The 6,757-nt window shown below is 53.8% G+C and overlaps 1 long non-coding RNA gene across 1 annotated transcript; it reads left to right on the plus strand.

Moving 5' to 3' along the window:
* The first annotated feature begins 939 nt into the window (after positions 1-939).
* LOC106897967 lies at positions 940-4,667 on the plus strand. The gene is made up of 3 exons (XR_001413847.1): positions 940-1,112; positions 1,184-2,150; positions 4,108-4,667. It is a non-coding gene; the product is annotated as an uncharacterized LOC106897967 (long non-coding RNA).
* The last annotated feature ends 2,090 nt before the right edge of the window (positions 4,668-6,757 follow it).

The following is a 6,757-nucleotide window of genomic DNA, read 5'->3' on the forward strand; positions in this document are numbered from 1 at the left end:
CGGCTGCCCCGCCGCGACCCCGGCGGTGGCGGAGACGAGTGGGTGCCGCGGGCACGGGAGGGCACCGGCACCGGTTTCCCCGTTACCGGCCTCCCCCGGGGGGATCGCGGTTCACCCGGTCCGAAGAGGGGGGGTGACGGCAGCCGCAGGGAGAGGCTGGAGCCAAATCCGTGGGATGTTAGAAGGGGGAATGAATACTGGGGGAAAATACCGGGAAAAACCGAATATTGGGAAAACTGGAGACCGGGAAAAACCGAATACCGGGAAAAAAATAACGAAAGGCGGCACCAAGGTGTGGGTGAACAATTGAAGGCGGCTTCTGTGACTTGCAGGGCTCCAGCGTGCTCCCCGGCGGGGAGCAATTAGTAACTCAATCAGGCTTCACTGTAGGGCTGGATAGAAAGGCCACGGGGAGAAGGGACAAATTACCGGGAGAAGGGACAATTAACGGCCCCGGCCCGGCCCTGTCCCGCGGGCAGGAGGCCGGGGTGCGCTGGGCTGGGCTCCTCCCTGAGAAAGTGCTTCTTTGATTAATCACTCTGCTGGGAACCTGCCGGTGCTTCCCGGGAAGGGGCGGGTGGGAGGGAGGGGGTTTGGGAGTCATTGAATCATGGGATGGTTGGGGTTGGAAGGGACCTTGAAGATCATCCAGTTCCAACCCCCTGCCCTGGGCAGGGACACCTCCCACCAGCCCAGGTTGCTCCAAGCCCCCTCCAACCTGCCCTTGAACCCCTCCAGGGATGGGGCAGCCACAGCTTCTCTGGGCAACCTGGGCCAGGCTCTCACCACCCTCAGAGGGAAAAATTCCTTCCTAAATCTCATCTCAATCTCCCCTCTTTTGGTGTCAAACCCTTCCCCTCCTCCTAGGGCTCCCCTCCCTCATCCAGAGTCCCTCCCCATCTCTCCTGGAGCCCCTTCAGATATTGGAAGGGGCTCCAAGGTCTCCCCGGAGCCTTCTCCAGGCTGAACCCCCCAACTCTCTCAGCCCCCCCTCCCAGCAGAGGGGCTCCAGCCTCTGATCATCCCTGTGGCCTCCCCTGGCCCCATCCACCAGCTCTGATGTCAGACACAGAGGCTGGTGTCACCACTGCTGCTCGCTCCCGTGGGCTGAGGTCCCAGGACCAGCTCTGGAGTCAGACACAGAGGCTGGTGTCACCATCACTGCTCGCTCCCGTGGGCTGAGGTCCCAGGAGGGTTTTTCCCCCTCCAGCTGGAAGTGGAAGATGGAGAAAAAGCAGCCAAACTCCTCCACGATGTCTCCAGGCCCTTCCCATCCCACACCACCTCCATTTCCCACCTCAAACACGAGCTGTTGCCCAAGGACAAGGCTTTGCTGTAGAGCAGAGCAAGTGCTGGTCAGTGCTGGTCCCCGAGGACTCACCTTACTCACTCCTGGGGAAGTGGACTCGTACCCCCAGCTCTGCAAGGCAAAAAATTCATCGTTCCCCAAAAGCAATTCAGGTTACAGGGACAGGCGGGTGCTCTGGGGCTCAGGAGACCTAAATACTGTCCCTGCCTTTGCCAGCGGCTGCAGGAGAAGCTCAGAAAACTGATTTTGGTCTACCCGTGCCTGAAGTCTCGGGTTTTAAAAGGGGGGTGAATCCAGATCGGCTTCTTTTCTAAAGCCCTTTGAGATCTCTGGGTGGGGAGGACCGAGCCTCGCGCTGGCTGGTTGAAAAGTTACAAGCAGGGGCTAAAAAAAAATGTCTTTTGGGTTCTGTTCATCCTGCAGCCATCAGCGTGTTGGGTGGTGTCTTGCCTGCGTCTGCGGGATGGAAAAACAGCTGGAAAAACAAAGCTGGGATGAACCTCCAGGTTGGGACGGGGGCTCCGGGGTTCAGTGGGGGCTGCAAAGCTCCGAGGTCTCCAAGAGAAGATGCAGAAGGAGCGTGGGATGAGGTGGCAGCAGGAGAAGGGACAGAGGGGACGCTTCTCCCCGGTAAACTACACCAGCGTGGGGCTCTGATGGGCAGAGCTCTAAATTCTCCCCCTTAATTAATTTCAGACAATTGCTATTTACAGCTTGACTCACGGAACGGACACGTTACTCGTCCTGGAGGAATGGAGGTCACTTCGTGCCCTTTTCACCGCTCCGTGGGACACCTCTGGTCAAAGCCAACTCCCCGAGCGGGCGTTTGGGTTGAAATCAGGTGAAATTCACTCTCCTGCAGCCAATCCCCCACGGGGAGGAGGCGAGAGGGGAACGGAGGAGCCTGAGGGGCAGCTGCGGTTTGGTGCTGGGGTTCCTGGACACTGTCCCCCCCTCCCGCCTCCAAACTGTCCCCCTGGTCCCTCCCCACCCCCAAGGGCACAGCCCCGAAGCCCACGGTGCTCCTGGGGCTGGTTTCACTGACCCTCCCAACCCTTCGGAGCGTTCCCCAGGGAACTGCTGCCGTAGGAGAGCCAGGAGAGGAGGATGATGGAATTGGGTACAAATTTGGGGCTTAGTAGCGAGGAAAGCCCCCAAACCCAGAGTGAAATGAGGAGAAATGTGAGCGTGGAGTCAGCCCCCGCCACCCCCCGGGGCAGTGCTTGGGCTGGAGCTGTAACCTTGAGCTAAATGTGCTGGTTTTCTCCTCGTTGCCATAAATGGCATCGTCAGCGTTGGCGTTAGAGGCTTATATCATCCCCGGCTTTCAGACACCAGGGAGGGAAATGCCGAAAGGCTGCCAACCTTTGGGACAACCCTGGAGCCGTTGGGGTCCTCGGGGCCAGTGAAATTAACGGGTAGAAGAAGGAGGAGGTGACCCGGTGCCCCCGTCCGTTGAGGCTGCTTGAGGTTTCTCAGAAAATCCAAAAGGCAGAGAAATTTCAAGGGAGAGGAACCATCTGTGGGTTTGTGTCTGTCCAGAGGTGGGGGTTGAGTGGGAACCCTCAAAGGAACCCCCACAAATGGAGCAGAGTTTAAGGTGACACCAGGTTCAAGACGTGAACACAGGAATCCCAGGCAGAGGTACAGGTTGGGTGGAGAATGGCTGGAGAGCAGCCCCGAGGAGAAGGACTTGGGGGTGCTCGTGGATGAGAAGCTCCACGTGAGCTGGTAACACGCGTTGGCAGCCCAGAAATCCAACCCCATCCTGGGCTGCATCAAGAGAAGTGTGGCCACCAGGGTGAGGGGGGGATTGTACCCCTCTGCTCCCCTCTGGGGAGACCCCACCTGGAGCTCCGTGTCCAGCTTTGGGGTCCTCAACACAAGGAAGAACATGGAGCTGTTGGATGGGGCCAGAGGAGGCCATGGAGATGCTGGGAGGGCTGGAAGATGCTGGGAGGTGGAGGCAAACTCCTCCTCCTGCTGCTGGGAAACCTCCTGGTGCTTTTATTTCCATTTTTGGCCCATAGTAGGAATAAAGGACCCCACTATTACCCACAGAGTTTAGGTCTTTATTTAGGATTTGACACAGAAACCAGTGAAACTCCCCGAGAGGGAAGAAAGAAGACACCAAGATGTCTCCAAACGTGTTTAACCTGAATGGACACAGTGGGTCCTTGTTGAGCATCGGGGGGGTGTGGGTATCTCTGCCGTGTGCCTGGGACACGGCCCCCTCAGCTCCTTCTAACGGGGAACCTTCTCACTAATTATCACGGGAGCCTCATTCCAGCCCTTCCCCTCACCCAGATGCTGGGAGGTGGAGGCAAACTCCTCCTCCTGCTGCTGGGAAACCTCCTGGTGCTTTTATTTCCATTTTTGGCCCATAGTAGGAATAAAGGACCCCACTATTACCCACAGAGTTTAGGTCTTTATTTAGGATTTGACACAGAAACCAGTGAAACTCCCCGAGAGGGAAGAAAGAAGACACCAAGATGTCTCCAAACGTGTTTAACCTGAATGGACACAGTGGGTCCTTGTTGAGCATCGGGGGGGTGTGGGTATCTCTGCCGTGTGCGTGGGACACGGCCCCCTCAGCTCCTTCTAACGGGCAACATCCTCACTAATTATCACAGGAGCCTCATTCCAGCCCTTCCCCTCACCCACAAGAACCCCTGTGCTTCTTGTCCTGACCCCGAGCATTGATTTGACTCCAGAGGAACAAAAATATCTCATACTAAGCAGATAAATCCCAAACTTACTCTCACGAAGAACTAAAAAAACATCTCCTTTCTTTGCAGGGACCCGCCAGCCCGTTGGGGCTGCTCAGTTCCCTCCCCGACCACCAGCTCGTTATTTCTGTCCCTCTCCTTCAACCGCCTGCGCCTCATTTGCATCGTTGGGAGCCAAAACAAGATCACCCCAACTCGCAGCTACACAACTTCTCATTTCACACCTCGCCGCTGGCTCTGCCCGACCCTTTGTCCCTGAGCGAGAGGCAGAGGAGGAACCGGACGGTGCTGAAAGGCCACGGGCTCCGCAGCAGGAACGACACCGCTCCCGACAGCACACCCCCCTCGGGACCAACAGAATTCCCCTTTTCGGTCTCATTTCTGACCCTGGAGACGCACCAGCCCTAGGGATACCCTTCAAGAGCACTGCATCTCCCCTGGCCACTAACTCCCCTCCCCTGGCCACTAACTCACCCGCTCCTGCTGCGTCCCCTGCCCCAGTCCATCCTGGGTGGCACCAGCACCATTTGCACAACACTCTTCCTTCTTGCCGAGTCCCTCAACTTCCCAGGTGTTTGTTTAATAGAAATTTGCTCATTCATAGTATTTTGTTTCCTTTTCTTTTTCCCTTTCCCTTTCCCTTTTTCTTTCCTCTCTTCCCTTTTCCTTCCCCTTTTTCTTTCCTCTCTTCCCTTTTCCTTCCCCCTTTTCCTTCTCCTCTTCCCTTTTTCCTTCCCTCTTCCTCCCCTCTTCCCTTCCCCTTTTCTTTCCCTCTTCCCTCCCTTTTTCTTTCCCTCCTCCCTTTTTCCTTCCCTTTTTTTCCCTCCTTTCTCTTCCTTCCCTTTTTCCTTCCCTTTTTTTCCCTCCTTTCTCTTCCTTCCCTTTTTCCTTCCCTTTTTTCCCCTCCTTTCTCTTCCTTCCCTTTTTCCTTCCCTTTTTTCCCCTCCTTTCTCTTCCTTCCCTTTTTCCTTCCCTTTTTTTCCCTCCTTTCTCTTCCTTCCCTTTTTCCTTCCCTTTTTTTCCCTCCTTTCTACAGAATTCCCCTTTTTGGTCTCATTTCTGACCCTGGAGACACACCAGCCCTAGGGATACCCTTCAAGAGCGCTGCACCTCCCCTGGCCACTAACTCACCCCTGCTAGCCACTAACTCCCCTCCCCTGGCCACTAACTCACCCGCTCCTGCTGCGTCCCCTGCCCCAGTCCATCCTGGGTGGCACCAGCACCATTTGCACAACACTCTTCCTTCTTGCCGAGTCCCTCAACTTCCCAGGTGTTTGTTTAATAGAAATTTGCTCATTCATAGTATTTTGTTTCCTTTTCTTTTTCCCTTTCCCTTTCCCTTTTTCTTTCCTCTCTTCCCTTTTCCTTCCCCTTTTTCTTTCCTCTCTTCCCTTTTCCTTCCCCCTTTTCCTTCTCCTCTTCCCTTTTTCCTTCCCTCTTCCTCCCCTCTTCCCTTCCCCTTTTCTTTCCCTCTTCCCTCCCTTTTTCTTTCCCTCCTCCCTTTTTCCTTCCCTTTTTTTCCCTCCTTTCTCTTCCTTCCCTTTTTCCTTCCCTTTTTTTCCCTCCTTTCTCTTCCTTCCCTTTTTCCTTCCCTTTTTTCCCCTCCTTTCTCTTCCTTCCCTTTTTCCTTCCCTTTTTTTCCCTCCTTTCTCTTCCTTCCCTTTTTCCTTCCCTTTTTTTCCCTCCTTTCTCTTCCTTCCCTTTTTCCTTCCCTTTTTTTCCCTCCTTTCTCTTCCTTCCCTTTTTCCTTCCCTTTTTCCTTCCCTCCTTTCTCTTCCCTCCCTTTTTCCTTCCCTTTCCCTTCCCTATCCATCCCCTATCCCTTTTCCCTTTCCCATCCCTTTTCCCTTCCCCACTCTGCCCACATTAGTCCTCGATACCCTCTTTACCCCAATGACCCCAGCTCTACGTACAAGGGGTTGCCCGGGAGCTCCCTAAGCCCCAGCGCCGAGAGCAGGGGAGGAGGAAGAGGAGGAGGAGGAGGAAGGAAGCTGGGAACAGGTTTTTCCTCGAGACACGACCTCCACTCATCCCTCAGAGGTTTTAGCTCCTCCCAAAGCAGCCAGACTCTCTTCAAACAGAACACGAGATGGGGGACGTGAAATCTCACATTGACATTTTTATTAACGCCAACCGTTTTTTTTTTAATTTTTTTTTTTTTTAATTATTATTTTTTATTTTTTAAACAATAGCACAAAAATGTTTCAGGGAAGCAGTCTCGACAGTTAGTCTGATGAACCTTCTGAAATACAGTTAAGCCACACCAAAATACGACTTCCTGTTAAAGAAAAATAATAATAATAATAATAATAATAATTATTATAATAATAAAAAGAGATGGAACTCCAACCTTTGCATTAGAGAGGGTGTTGCGTCTGGTTAGTAGCCCACGCTGCTTCAGGGAAGGTAAACGATGGCACACAAAGCTTAGACTTCATCATCATCATCATCATCATCATCTCCATCATCACGTCAAGTCAGCACTAATTTAAGGCTTCGGAATCGAATTACCATCAACATCACAGAAAGGAAGGAGAAGCTACTGGTGCTACGGGCTGTAGAAAAAAATCAAACTGGATCTTTTAGAGGAGGAATGGCCTCTGGAAGAGCCGAGCCCTCGGCCGAGGGCTCGGCTCTTCCAGAGGCCATTCCTCCTCTAAAAGATCCAGGAGAACTGGTGGGGCAGCCATTATCTCCTTAATTCCATGCATTTCCAGGG

Source organism: Calidris pugnax, unplaced genomic scaffold, assembly GCF_001431845.1.
Source record: "Calidris pugnax isolate Ruff unplaced genomic scaffold, ASM143184v1 scaffold335, whole genome shotgun sequence".
Lineage (NCBI taxonomy): Eukaryota > Metazoa > Chordata > Aves > Charadriiformes > Scolopacidae > Calidris > Calidris pugnax.